The sequence below is a fragment of the Choloepus didactylus genome, chromosome 1 (genome assembly GCF_015220235.1).
Source record: "Choloepus didactylus isolate mChoDid1 chromosome 1, mChoDid1.pri, whole genome shotgun sequence".
Lineage (NCBI taxonomy): Eukaryota > Metazoa > Chordata > Mammalia > Pilosa > Megalonychidae > Choloepus > Choloepus didactylus.
This window is the reverse complement of record NC_051307.1, coordinates 215,024,826-215,037,085: the sequence shown is the minus strand read 5'-3', so window position 1 is coordinate 215,037,085 and position 12,260 is coordinate 215,024,826. Positions and strand designations below refer to the sequence as shown.

The 12,260-nt window shown below is 37.4% G+C and overlaps 1 long non-coding RNA gene across 1 annotated transcript in view; it reads right to left on the bottom strand.

The window, feature by feature from the left end:
• LOC119506433 overlaps window positions 1-12,260 on the bottom strand; it is a 62,205-nt gene that overhangs the window by 42,844 nt on the left and 7,101 nt on the right. The window contains exon 2 of the long non-coding RNA XR_005210993.1: window positions 3,533-3,670. This is a non-coding gene — a long non-coding RNA (uncharacterized LOC119506433). The remainder of the gene's footprint in view (window positions 1-3,532; window positions 3,671-12,260) is intronic.

Genomic DNA, 12,260 nt, shown 5'->3' with positions numbered 1-12,260 from the left:
ATTGGCATGATTGGATTTCTGCTTGCAGAATCTTTGTACTCTAGCCATATAGGTTTATTGCTGTACTGTAAACAAGCCAAGCATATTTTACCTTTGACCTTCACTCTGGCAATTCTTTCTGTCTAGAATGCTCCTTTCTCAGTGGTCAGTGTAACCACTGAAGTCTATGTTCACATGTCACCTCCTCAGAGAGGCCTTTTCTCATTACCTACCTAAATAAAATATGCCCATGTTACTTCCTTTATCTTTACTCTGCTTTTACCTCTTCTTAACATTTGTCGTTACCCAATGGTGTATTAAATATTTGTTTACCTGTCTCCTCTACTGGAATACAGTGTCCAAGAGGGCAGAGATTTGGTTTTGTTCACCACTGTATGCCCACAATACAGAATGGTTCTTAGCATATTATAGTCACTAAAAAAATATCCTTTAAAATTATGAATGAATCAATAACTACTCTTACTTTTCTGCCTTTCCATTGGCTGTGGTGTGGACCGAAATGCAGAAGCTGGAATAAACATCTTAGACTGAGAGATGAAAGCTACAACTTGATAATAGCAGAGCAACAAGATAAAACACCAACACCATAAAGTTGCTATACCAATCACAGGCTGATTGTCACAAATTGATTTTCCAAAAATGACCACAACAATCCTCTCTCCCACATACTCTTTTTATACATACATAGTGACTCTGACACCCTCCCACTGAGAGATAGGATTTATTTTCCCTCCTTTGAATTTGGGCAGGTTAGTGACTATAGTGGAAGTGACACTATGTGACTTCTGAAGCTAGGTCATAAAAAGATGTTGTAGCTTCCACTTGCTGTTCTTAGGGCTGCTCATTTTTGATACCCAGCCACCATACAATTAGGAAGTCCAAGCAACCAGATGGAGAGGTCATATGTAGGTGTCTGGCTAAAACTCTAGCTGAGGTACTCACTAACAGCCAGCTGTAAAACACGTAAGTGAGGAAGCCTTAGAAACTGCTGCAACCCCCAGCCATTGAGTCTCCCCAGCCTTTGATTTTCCCAGTTGTGGCTCCTGACATTGTGGAGCAGAGACAAGCCATCATAGCTATGTCCTGCCCAAATTCCACAGAAATTCTGTTACACAGAAATCATGAGATATCATAAAATGTTTTATGTCAAAAAGCCAAAAAGCTAACTTTTTGGCTGATTATGCAGAAACAGTGTGCTGGTTTGGATGTATTATGTCCCCCCAAACGCCATTATCTCTGATGCAGTCTTGTGTGGGCAGGAAACATATTGGTGTTGATTGGGTTGGAGACTGTTTTTTTTAATTGAGATTTTTCAGATACCATACAACTATCCAAAGATCCAAAGTATACAATCAGTTGCCCACGGCACCACCATACAGCTGTGCAACCATCAACAAAATTAATTTTTTTTTCAATTTTTAGAACATTTTCACTACTCCAGAAAAGAAATAAAGACAAAAAAAAAAAAAAGGAAACTCAGATCCTCCCATATTCCTAACTATGGCCCCCTCCATTACTGATTCATAGTTTTGGTATAGTGCATTTGTTACTGTTGTTGAAATAATGTTAAAATACTACTAACTGTAGTATATAGTTTGCAATAGGTATTTATTTTTTCCCTATATGCTTCTCTATTGTCAACTTCTAGTTATGGTGGCATACATTTGTTCTAGTCCTTGAAAGAGATTTCTAATATTTGTGTAGTTAATCATAGACATTGTACACCACAAGATTCACTATTTTATACATTCCCATCTTTAACCTCCAACTTTTCTTCTGGTGACATGCATGATTCTGAACTTACCCTTTCCACCACATTCACACACCTTTCAGCACTGTTAGTTATTCTCATAACATTCTACCATTACCCCTGTCCATTTCCAAACATTTACGTTCACCCTAGTTGAACATTCTGCTCATAATAAGCAACCACTCCCCATTCTTTAGCCTCATTTCTATATCTTGGTAACTTATATTTCATTTCTATGAGTTTACTTATTATAATTAGTTCATATCAATGAGACCCTGCAATATTTGTCTTTATGTGTCTTATTTCACTCAATATAGTGCTCTCAAGGTTTTGTCATCAACTCATTTCTTTTAAGGTGGTTTTCTTCACACACTATACATTACGTCCTAAGTCAACAATGATTGGTTCCCTGTATAGTCATGTATTTATGTTTGAGCACCATTGCCACTCACTATATAAGGAGATCTCCATTTTTTCCACAAAGATGGAGGGAGAGTAAAAGAAGGCAGAGAGGCAAAAGAAAAAGAAAAGAAAAAGAGAGAAAACAAACAAATAAAAAAAACACAACTTGATAGCTAGAAAGCGACAAAAGGAAAGATAGCACTAACCTAAAGTGGAATAAAGAGTCAGACAACATCACCAATGCCAGGAGTCTCATACTCTTCCCATATTCCCCACCCCCCATATGCATTTAGCTATGGTATATTGCCTTTGTTACATTAAAGGAAGCATAATACAATGTTTCTGTTAATTCTAGCCTCTAGTTTGCATTGATGGGTTGGAGACTTGACTGGATGTTTCCACGGAGATGCGATCACTCAACTGTGGGCGAGATCTTTCATTGGATAATTTCCACAGAGGTGTGGCCCTGCCCATTCAGTGTGGGCCTTGATTAGTTTACTGGGGCACTATATAAGCTCAGACAGAAGGAGTGAGCTTGCTACAGCCAAGAGGGACACTTTGAAGAATGCACAGGAGCTGAGAGGAACTGCAGTTTACAGAGACATTTTGGAGATGGCCTTTGAAAGCAGACTTTTGCTCCGGAGAAGGTAAGAGAGGACAAGTACCCCAAGAGCAACTGAGAGTGACATTTGGAGGGAAGCTGAAGCCTAGAGAGGAACTTCCTGGGAGAAAGCCATTTTGAAACCAGAACTCTGGAGCAGATGCCAGACACATGCCTTCCCAGCTAACAGAGGTTTTCTAGACATCATTGGCCATCCTCCAGTGAAGGTACGTGATTGTTGATGTGCTGCCTTGGACATTTTATGGCCTTAATATTGTAACTGTGTAACCAAATAAACCCCCTTTTATAAAAGCCAATCTATTTCTGGTGTTTTGCATTCTGGCAGCATTAGCAAACTAGAACAAATAGATAGCCAGAAAAAGAAATGAGCAAATTACAACCCCCCTTCTTCCTTTTCCCAGGACAGAAGCTAGGGCAACCATCTTGGATTCAGAGATGGAAGTTAGCACTTGATCATGGCAGAGTAACAAGATAAAGGGAGCCTGGGTCCCTGACAACGTACACATGACAAATCAGTTCTGAGTGAGGAGAAATGAAATTCTGTTTTGTTTAAGCCTTTGTTATATTTGGGTCTTTGTTATCCGCTGAAGCAGTTGGAGCATCATCATCATCATCAACAACAAGGACACTTTTGTTGAGTGCCTACTATATGTGAGGTACGCACATTATCTCATAATAATAGCCCTATGGAGGTAGGCACTCTCATTGTTCCCATTTAACCAAAAAGTAGACTAAGAAAGAGAAGGTAACTAACTTACATGGTTTCACAGCTAGAAACTTGCAGGGTTTGGGTTTGAAGGCAATCACAGGACTTCAGAGGCTGAACTCTTTGAGTTCACTCTTCTGCCTCATGTGAATTCAGCACAAGTTTACTTTCAGGGAAGTGGGGAGGAAGCCTATAAAGAGAAGAGGCAGAGCAATAAACTCTCAGCAATAGCTGCTTTGGCAGTGGAAAGGGCAGCTCATCGGAACAAGAAATGCTAATGTTGTGCCACTTCTTTCTCAGCCTTGGTTGTATATAAGAATACCCATGTTTTCCTCAAAGTAGAAAAACAAAAAGATATAAATGTATAAGTAACCTGCCTTGGTATAAATATCTCGGCTTTTTTGTACCACATGCTGCTGTTGATGTTTTCCATATATGCAAATGGGACTAAATAAGTATGAACATATATTTATATACGAATGTATATCTGTATATTCACAGACACTCATGCACACACACTCATGCCTGCACAGCTCCTCTCATATCCCATTACATTTTGGGATATGGCAACTCAGTACTGGCTTATAATTCAAAATCTAAAAACAAATCAATAAAACCTTTTTATAATTCTTGTTTTAGGTGATGAGGTACAAGTGAAATCAGAAATATGAATTCTTTTTGAAACAGAAAGTCATGCCTGGGAGCTATTACAAATAATACCACCTTTGTTGTAGTGAGAAAGTGATATTATCTCAGTTAATTCTCACAACAATCCTAGAGGTAAGAACTACTATAGATGAGGAAACTAAGGTTAAATGTTTTCTAAAGATCACACAGCAATGAGTCCTTCTATCTGACTGCAATAAAACGATGAGGGATACCCTATTATTTGCTTTTCAGTATGGATGCATTTGTGGTATTAATACATATTTCATTTACTGTATTTTCTACAGAAAACAATGGAAATGATTCTTAATTATGATTAAGAAAATAAGGTCAATGATGTTCTTGCTGTTTCTTTTTTTTTTTCTTGCCATTTGTTTTTAAGGGATGTGAAAATGGCCAGTGATTTATTAAATAAAATTTACATGGTAATGCTAACTATCTTCCAGTATTTGAAAGTTGCAGATTATACAAAAGTGGTACAAGGAGTATCAAAGTAAATTATGGAATGATATAAAATAAAGAAAAACCAGTCATCCTCTGGGAGGGAAACTCTTATTTGCTGTACCTAATTAGGTAGTCTCTGAAGCAAGAGCTATGAAAGTTGGGTAGCTGAGGGGATGCCAAATGAAATTAGATTCTATAGTAAATGAGAAAGAGTTGCAAGATCCAATCCCTCCTCGATGAGCAATGAGTTAACTCCTGTTTCTTCTTTCTCAGATTTTGTGGTGCAATCCAGAGACATGTTTCACGTGAACTTTGCTTATGTTTGGCTAGAATGTGAGATTTTCCTGTATTAGTTTTTAATAAAAGGAACTCTGAAGAGCACCACAGATTTTTCTGATTTCATTCTCACTAGGCATACAGTATATCTCCAGAGACTCACTGATTGCTACTATTTTCCTTTGAGCTCATTGTGATGAAAAGAGTATGAGTTGATTCTGTAAAACTGGGGTCTTGGGGTGTATATATTTATGGATTATTTCAGTAACAAACTAGATAGAGACCAGGCATCATTCTTGGTACACTCAGGTTTAAACGGATTGACCCTCTTTATTACATGTCCTGCTTCTCCTTGGCTCTAAAATGTGTCCAAGCATTAAGGGGATCAATCAGTTGTTCATAGAACAATAAAGGACAGTTATGGATGCAGCTCAGAAGACAGAATTTTCTTAGATTGACTATTGCATCATATAATTGGTAAAATGTCTCACAAAAATTTGAATTTCACTAACTCTGGGCTTTAAATCAAGGTCAATGACAGATCAAAGTGAAAAAGGGAAACCGGTACAAAATTGCTAGCTCCAAATTACCTAAGGTGCTGAAATGAATTTGGAGAAAAAGTTCTTGTTAAACCTTTCTGTAGTTTAAATTTTTTAGGTCCACATTTTCCAAAGTTTGTTCTATAAAAGAAAATATACTGCAGGTTTACAGCTATACAATTGATGAGTCATTTGGGATTTATGGGCTTCTAAAGCACATAAGATTATCAAAGTATGCTTACAAACAATGCAAGTCCCTAAAGTAATATGAAGCACCATAGTCATTTACCATATTTCTTTTCAAACAAATTTTAATCCTGAACAGTTATATTTTATGGACTTTTAGTGGCTCCCTACCAGGAAGAGTCCAAACTATTTGCCAGCTTTTCCAGTCTCCTTTCTACCATTCCAACTTGCAATATGTGTATTTATTGAACATAGACTGTGTACCACATGTAGCTGTAGGCCTTAGACACAACTCCTGCCCTCAAAGAATATTTAGCCCTTCAGATAAGCAAATTAATCAAAAGTGATTCTATTACTTACTGAATGCTGTGTAACAAATTACATCCAATCTTAGGAGCTTAGAACAACAAACATTATTTCACAGGGATACAGGAGTTTGGGCACAGCTCAGCTGGGTGGTTCTGGCTCAGGGTGTCTTAGGAGGTTGTACTCAGGTGGCAGCTAAGGCTGCAGGCATCTGAAGGCTTGACTGGGGCTGAAGGACCTGCTTCCAAGCTCACTCACAAGGTTGCTGTCAGACCTCAGTTCCTTAATGGATGTTGGCCGGATACCTCAGATCTTCAATATGTGGACCTATCCATAGGCTGTCTGAATATCCTCACAACATAGCAGCTGGCTTCTCCAGAGTGAGTGATGAGAGAGGAGGGGGTGGGATGGGGGAGGCAACCAGATGGAAGTGGCTGCGTCTTTTATAATCTGATTTCTGAAGTGACATACCATCACTTCTCCATTATTCTACTGAACACACTGACCAACCTGGTATGCTGAGGAAGGGGAGTACCCAAGGGTGGTGTTCCAGTTTGCTAATTCTGCCATTATGCAAAATACCAGAAATGGATTAGCTTTTATAAAGGCGGTTTATTTGGTTACAAAGTTACAGTCTTAAGGCCATTAAGTATCCAAGGTAAGGCATCAACAATAGGGTACCTTCACTGAAGGATGGCTGATGGCATCTAAAAACCTTTGTTACTGGGAAGTCACGTGGCTGGCATCTGCTTGCTCCCAGGTTGCATTTCAAAATGGCGTTCTTCAAAATGTCAGTGTCAGCTTCCAAAGGCCATCTTCAAAATGTGTGTCTCAGCTGCAGCAGGAGGCTCCTTCTATCTGAGCTCTTATATAGGGCTCTAGTAAACTAATCAATGCCCACACTGAGTGGGCAGGGCCATACCTCATAGAAATTATCTAATCAGAGTTATTGCCTACAGTTGGGTGAGTCACGTCTCCATGGAAACAACCTAATCCAAAGGTTCCAACCTAATCAACACTAATACATCTGAACCACAAGATTGCATCAAAGAACATGGCTTTTTCTGGGGGACATAATATATACAAACTGGCATAGATGTGAATATAGGAGGAAGGGATTATTGGAATCCATTTTACAGGCTCACTACCAAACAGGTTTATCTGAATATTCCTTGCCTTGAAAAGTACTGTTACCATCAACCAGTTTCTTCATGTAAATATTTTGGAGTAATTTCTAGACTCGCTTCCTTATTTACCTATACTATCCTATCAAGCAAAAATATTTAACCATTACTTTTTTTGTTCAACATTAAAATGGTTTTCAATTTTTCAGAAATAAGGCTGCTGCAAGGAGAATCATTGAGCTAACACTTTTGTCTGTATCTCTGTTTTCTTACTGTAGATTCCTAGAAATAGAATTATTGGGTCAAAAGGCATGAACTTTGTTTTTGTAGTAACATTTTAAATATTCTTGATGTGCATATTGCAAATAGCTTTTTAGAAATTTACCAATTTATTCTCTTACCACCAGGGTGAGTGTTATTTATTTTTTTGTTTAAGTCATTGGTAAATTGATAGACCTCCCTCCCCCATTTTGTCTTAAATTGTTAACAGTGACCTCTTGACTTATCTCTTGCCTGGAGTCATATCCCACTCCAGTCAAGCCTTCACTGGGATGCTAGGGAGATTTTTCTTTAAAATTCAAACTTGCCATATCACTTGCTAGCTAAAATCAATAATTTGCATCCTGTTGTTTATCAGATCAAATAATGCCATAGGTCCAAAGAATGTCTTATCAATCTGACATGTGCCTAAAGTTCTAGTCTCATTTTTAACCTCTGTCCCATATTGTCCTCTTCAATAACATTAAATCACTTGGAATTTTCTAAACCATCTTGTTTTACACTTCTTTGCCTTTTGACATGGTGATCCCTCTGTCTTAATGCCTTTTCTCACTTGGGTTTTTGTAGTTATAAAACCTGTTTGGAGAGAAGGCAGGAGAGAGATGGGGTGTTCCATTCTGAGAAAGGGGGGTGCTGCTGTGATCAGCATTGTATTGGGTCTCCCTATCATTGTCTCTACGGAGATGTGTTAAAACACTACACACGGCAACCACACTTCTGTTCTCTTGAAAATTCCTTAAATCATGATGTGTCTTCTGACAATATTTCCTCTAAGTAACTTTCCTACCATTGTTGTTGATTCTCCTTGGATGAGGTGTTTACAGGGTGTTTACTCTGCCTTTTGTCACATCAAAGGATATCTATCAGACCCCATTTGCCTACCTCAGTCTTTCCAAACATTTCTTGAAGATGCCCTGAGCGTCTATAAAATTTTCATTTTAATGCCTAACATGGTGCTGCTTCCATTGGCTTTGTTGTGGTAGATCAAGCATTATCACTCTCATACCTTTTGTTAACCCTTGCATGTCAAAAGTACTTTTGAGGACACGGACTAAATTGCCAGCACACAAAATAATGGCAGAAAGAGAATCAACTTGTATTTAGAACACCCTCAACTCAGGGTTGAATTGTAGAGCACAATAATTGGGGAACCCTCATTCACTGGCCTAGAGCATCTAGTATAGACTTGTGTTAATGCTTATTAATGATATGCCCAGGAAAACACTCAGGACATGGGGACATTTGATTAATTTATAGTATACTTTAATAGATTGATTTTATATAAATATATATTTTTAATAGCAAATGATTATAGGGATAAATAGCTTCTTAAAGAATTAGTGGTGAATGGAGTGTTGTTCAAGTGGTATAAGTGCATGTAAAACACCTCCCATTTGTTTTTAAAACTGTGCAATTATCATCCGCTCTTAGAAATCTTTTCTGACACTCCCCTTATTGTATATCACCTTTTATATGATTTCTATTGATTTGTGATTTGCTGAAAGGTTGAGGTGACTTTTTGATAAATTACAAGTATCATCACCATGACCAAACTTTGATTGACTCAAGGGAAAATAGAGTTGGATGGGATTTTAGATGTCATTTTGTCCAATCTCTCACTCAGCAGAGAAATGCCTTCTGTGGTCTTGCTGGTACAAGGTCATGTTATCTCTCCCAGGATGGCTTTCATTGTTAGAGAAGTTATTCCTCATTTTGTACAAAATATTTCTCTTACTGACAAGATATGTTGGGCTGACTTTTAACACAACATTATAAATCCAACCCCTCTGTCACAAGAAGACCTTCACACATGTGAGGACAGCAAGCACATCTTCCCTTGTCTTTTTCAGGCTAGACAACCCTAATTCTTTCAATGATTAGAGTGGGCCTCATGCACACATATAGATTTGGTACTGATAGACCAAAGGCTGGTGTCACTACAAGTCTTGAAAATTCCCAAGTTCCAATCAAATAGGAGAGTATTATCCTTTTCATTTCACGCCCTTATTCTGGGCAGCTTAAAAGTTCATCTGCCAGCTGAATTTTGTGAATTAGTTAGGACTCTTTTGGCTGCAAGGATCAGAAACCTAATTCAAACAAACTTAAACAAGAAAAGGCTCATGTAAATGGCTGGCCTCGCTAAAGTGTGGCTTCAGGCACAATTGGATTTGGGATGCAGTTCAGCTGGGTCCTAATCCTGTCTTCATCTCTCAGCTCTACTTGCTCCTGTTTGACTTAATTCCTGGAGGGCAGGACAGCCAGTAGCCCCAGTCTGTATCATCATTACAGTCTGTGATCCTGAAGAAAATGAGACTACCTTTCTTGATCTCTATGTGAAAACACCTGATGAGACTGGCTTAGCTTGGGTCACATGCTCATCCCCAAACCAATTACTGTGACCAAATAGCATGGAGTGATTTGGTCAAGCTTGCATTTGTAACCACCCCATCTCCCCACTTTGGGCTGGAACTAATGTGGTCAGTTCCATCTGAGCCACTTGGATTGAGCAGGTCTGCTGTGGAATGGGATAGGTGTTAGTTCTCCAAAGGAAGTGATGCTGAGCAGACAAGCAAACCACCAAGTTTTTTACCTGGCTATTCTAGAAAGGCCATGGCTCAAAAATTTAAAGTCCACAATGCCGGATTCATATGGCTGGATCAGGTGGAATACTTTTTAAAATGTGCAGGCCATTTTCAACTTAAAGTTGCCTCTCAGATACCTTACACGGTATCAGGGCTCAAACTTTATTTTATTGTAATATTGAGATGCTGCCTAAGTATGCTTAGGTAAATATTTTTAACCAGTCATTTTTCCTCAGGAGCACAGTATATTGGTTTATAGTCATAATGTCCACTTATTTACATGTTTGAGTTATACATCATTGTTTGAAGCAAGGTCATGCATTCTGTTCCTTTTCTAAATCTATTCCTATTTGAAAGCTCTCCTGTTGTGAGATTCTGTTTTATGATATTTTAAAAATATATGGAGAGATGGAGGCTGAGCTAGATTAACGTTGTACAAATCTGATTAACATCATCTGCTCTGTTTCAAAGGTCAGGTGCACTCAACGAATTTACTTTGAAATTATTTTGTTTATTTTGTGGGCATATACATCATGAGCTTTCTAAAGGTCAAAAGTAGAGTTTGTTCTTGGATTCTAAAGCAATCTGATTTCCATTTACAGTATGCTTTGTTGACCCTAAATGCAGAAGTAGGCCCAGTTAAGTCATCCTCCCAGTTTGTGTTTGGTTTAATTTCCTCACGAAGAAGAATCCCTGCTAGATTAAGGCAGTGCTGAAATATCATTTTTCCTAAATCACTTTTATTTTCAACTAGGTTCATAAGAGAATGTTACTCCTAAATGTCACCTGGACTCTCAATGAATGTTGGTTTTACGCCCATTCTGTTTTTGATGATGTGGAAGCATCTTAGTCAGCTAGTTTCTTACCTGGAAACTGGAGCAAAGGTTGGAAAAGTTTAGCCTCCTGGGTTTTATTAACATTTACTTGGTAAAGTTCCTGAAGCTTAATTAATTAATGCTTGTAAAATCACTGGGTACATCATAGAGAAGACGCTCCAATGAATTATACACTCTTATTTACTATTCAAAAAATCAAGGGTCTAGTTATAGACGTGAAGTATTTTATCATTAATTATTTTAAATGTTTTTTTCCCCTTACCATATGTACTTTACCAAGAAAAAAAAGAAAATCTCTCTGAGTATTTTGTATTCATGTTCATTAACATTCCAGTGGAATAATAAACCTCAAAACGATTCATGTATGAATCAGTGAGGCATGGCTAATTACAGTTTTCAGCTACACAGCCAGTAACGTTCACTGTGAAGCTCGGCGTCTGTTAAATACATCTCTCTGAATTTTTGTTGGGGGAGAGTTGTGGGAAATACGGAGGTTGCAAATTGCAACTTAAAAATGTCTAAATATTTTAGGGGCTTGTACATTATAAATCTCTTTCAGGCAAGTATTTGTCACAAGCATGACATCCTGTTATCAAAACAGAAAAAATCCTACAGATTTGCCTTTAAAAACAAAACAAAATAAAACAAAACAGAAACAGCCACAAGTCCTGAGAATGGACCTTGTTCTATGAGAAACAGAAGAATCTTCTTGGAACATTAGGAATTACAATTTATCACAATTAAAAAAACCACATTTTATAATTAATTTTAGAAATAATTTTCATATCCCTTTTACAATAATTTTGATACTATGACTCTCATCACTCCACAAGCACATTTAAAAAATAAAACTCTGAAAAGCATAAGAGGAAACAGTAAAATTGAATGTCATGATCAAAATTATCAAATTTAAAAGTGATTTTGTAATGCACATACAAAATCTTCTAGAACATTTTTTGTTTAAGATATTTTCCAATTACACCATCATATTATTGAACACCCAAAGGCTACATGAGTTAAAACATTACTATTGACATTTTACTTTATTTTTTATTTAAGATAGTTTTACTTCAATTAGATAAATAATACATTTTTTTTTTAATCAGCTTGGTATGGTATAAATAGAATAAAAGATACTCCTGCCACCAATACCCAGTCTCATTCTTCCAACTGTGTTCACAATCACTTGTGATGCTCCCAGAAGTTTTCTATATAAGTGCAGGTCCACAATCCCTTAACTACAATCCCCAAATCCAAAAAGCTCTGAAAACCAAAATCATTTGACCTGATATGGGGTTTGTTTCTAGTGTTTGTTTAGCACATTTACATTTAATAAGTTTTTTTTTTTTGCAGAAATATTAATATGTTTGCTGACTGGATGCTGTCTGAAGACTGCTGTGTTTTCTAAGAACTCCAAAATTACTAATTTCCAAAACACATCTGTCCCAAATGTTTGGATGAGGGATGTGGACCTTGATAATTAAGTATATATGCATGTAACACACAACCTTCTTTTATGTTTACACAAATGCATCACAATAT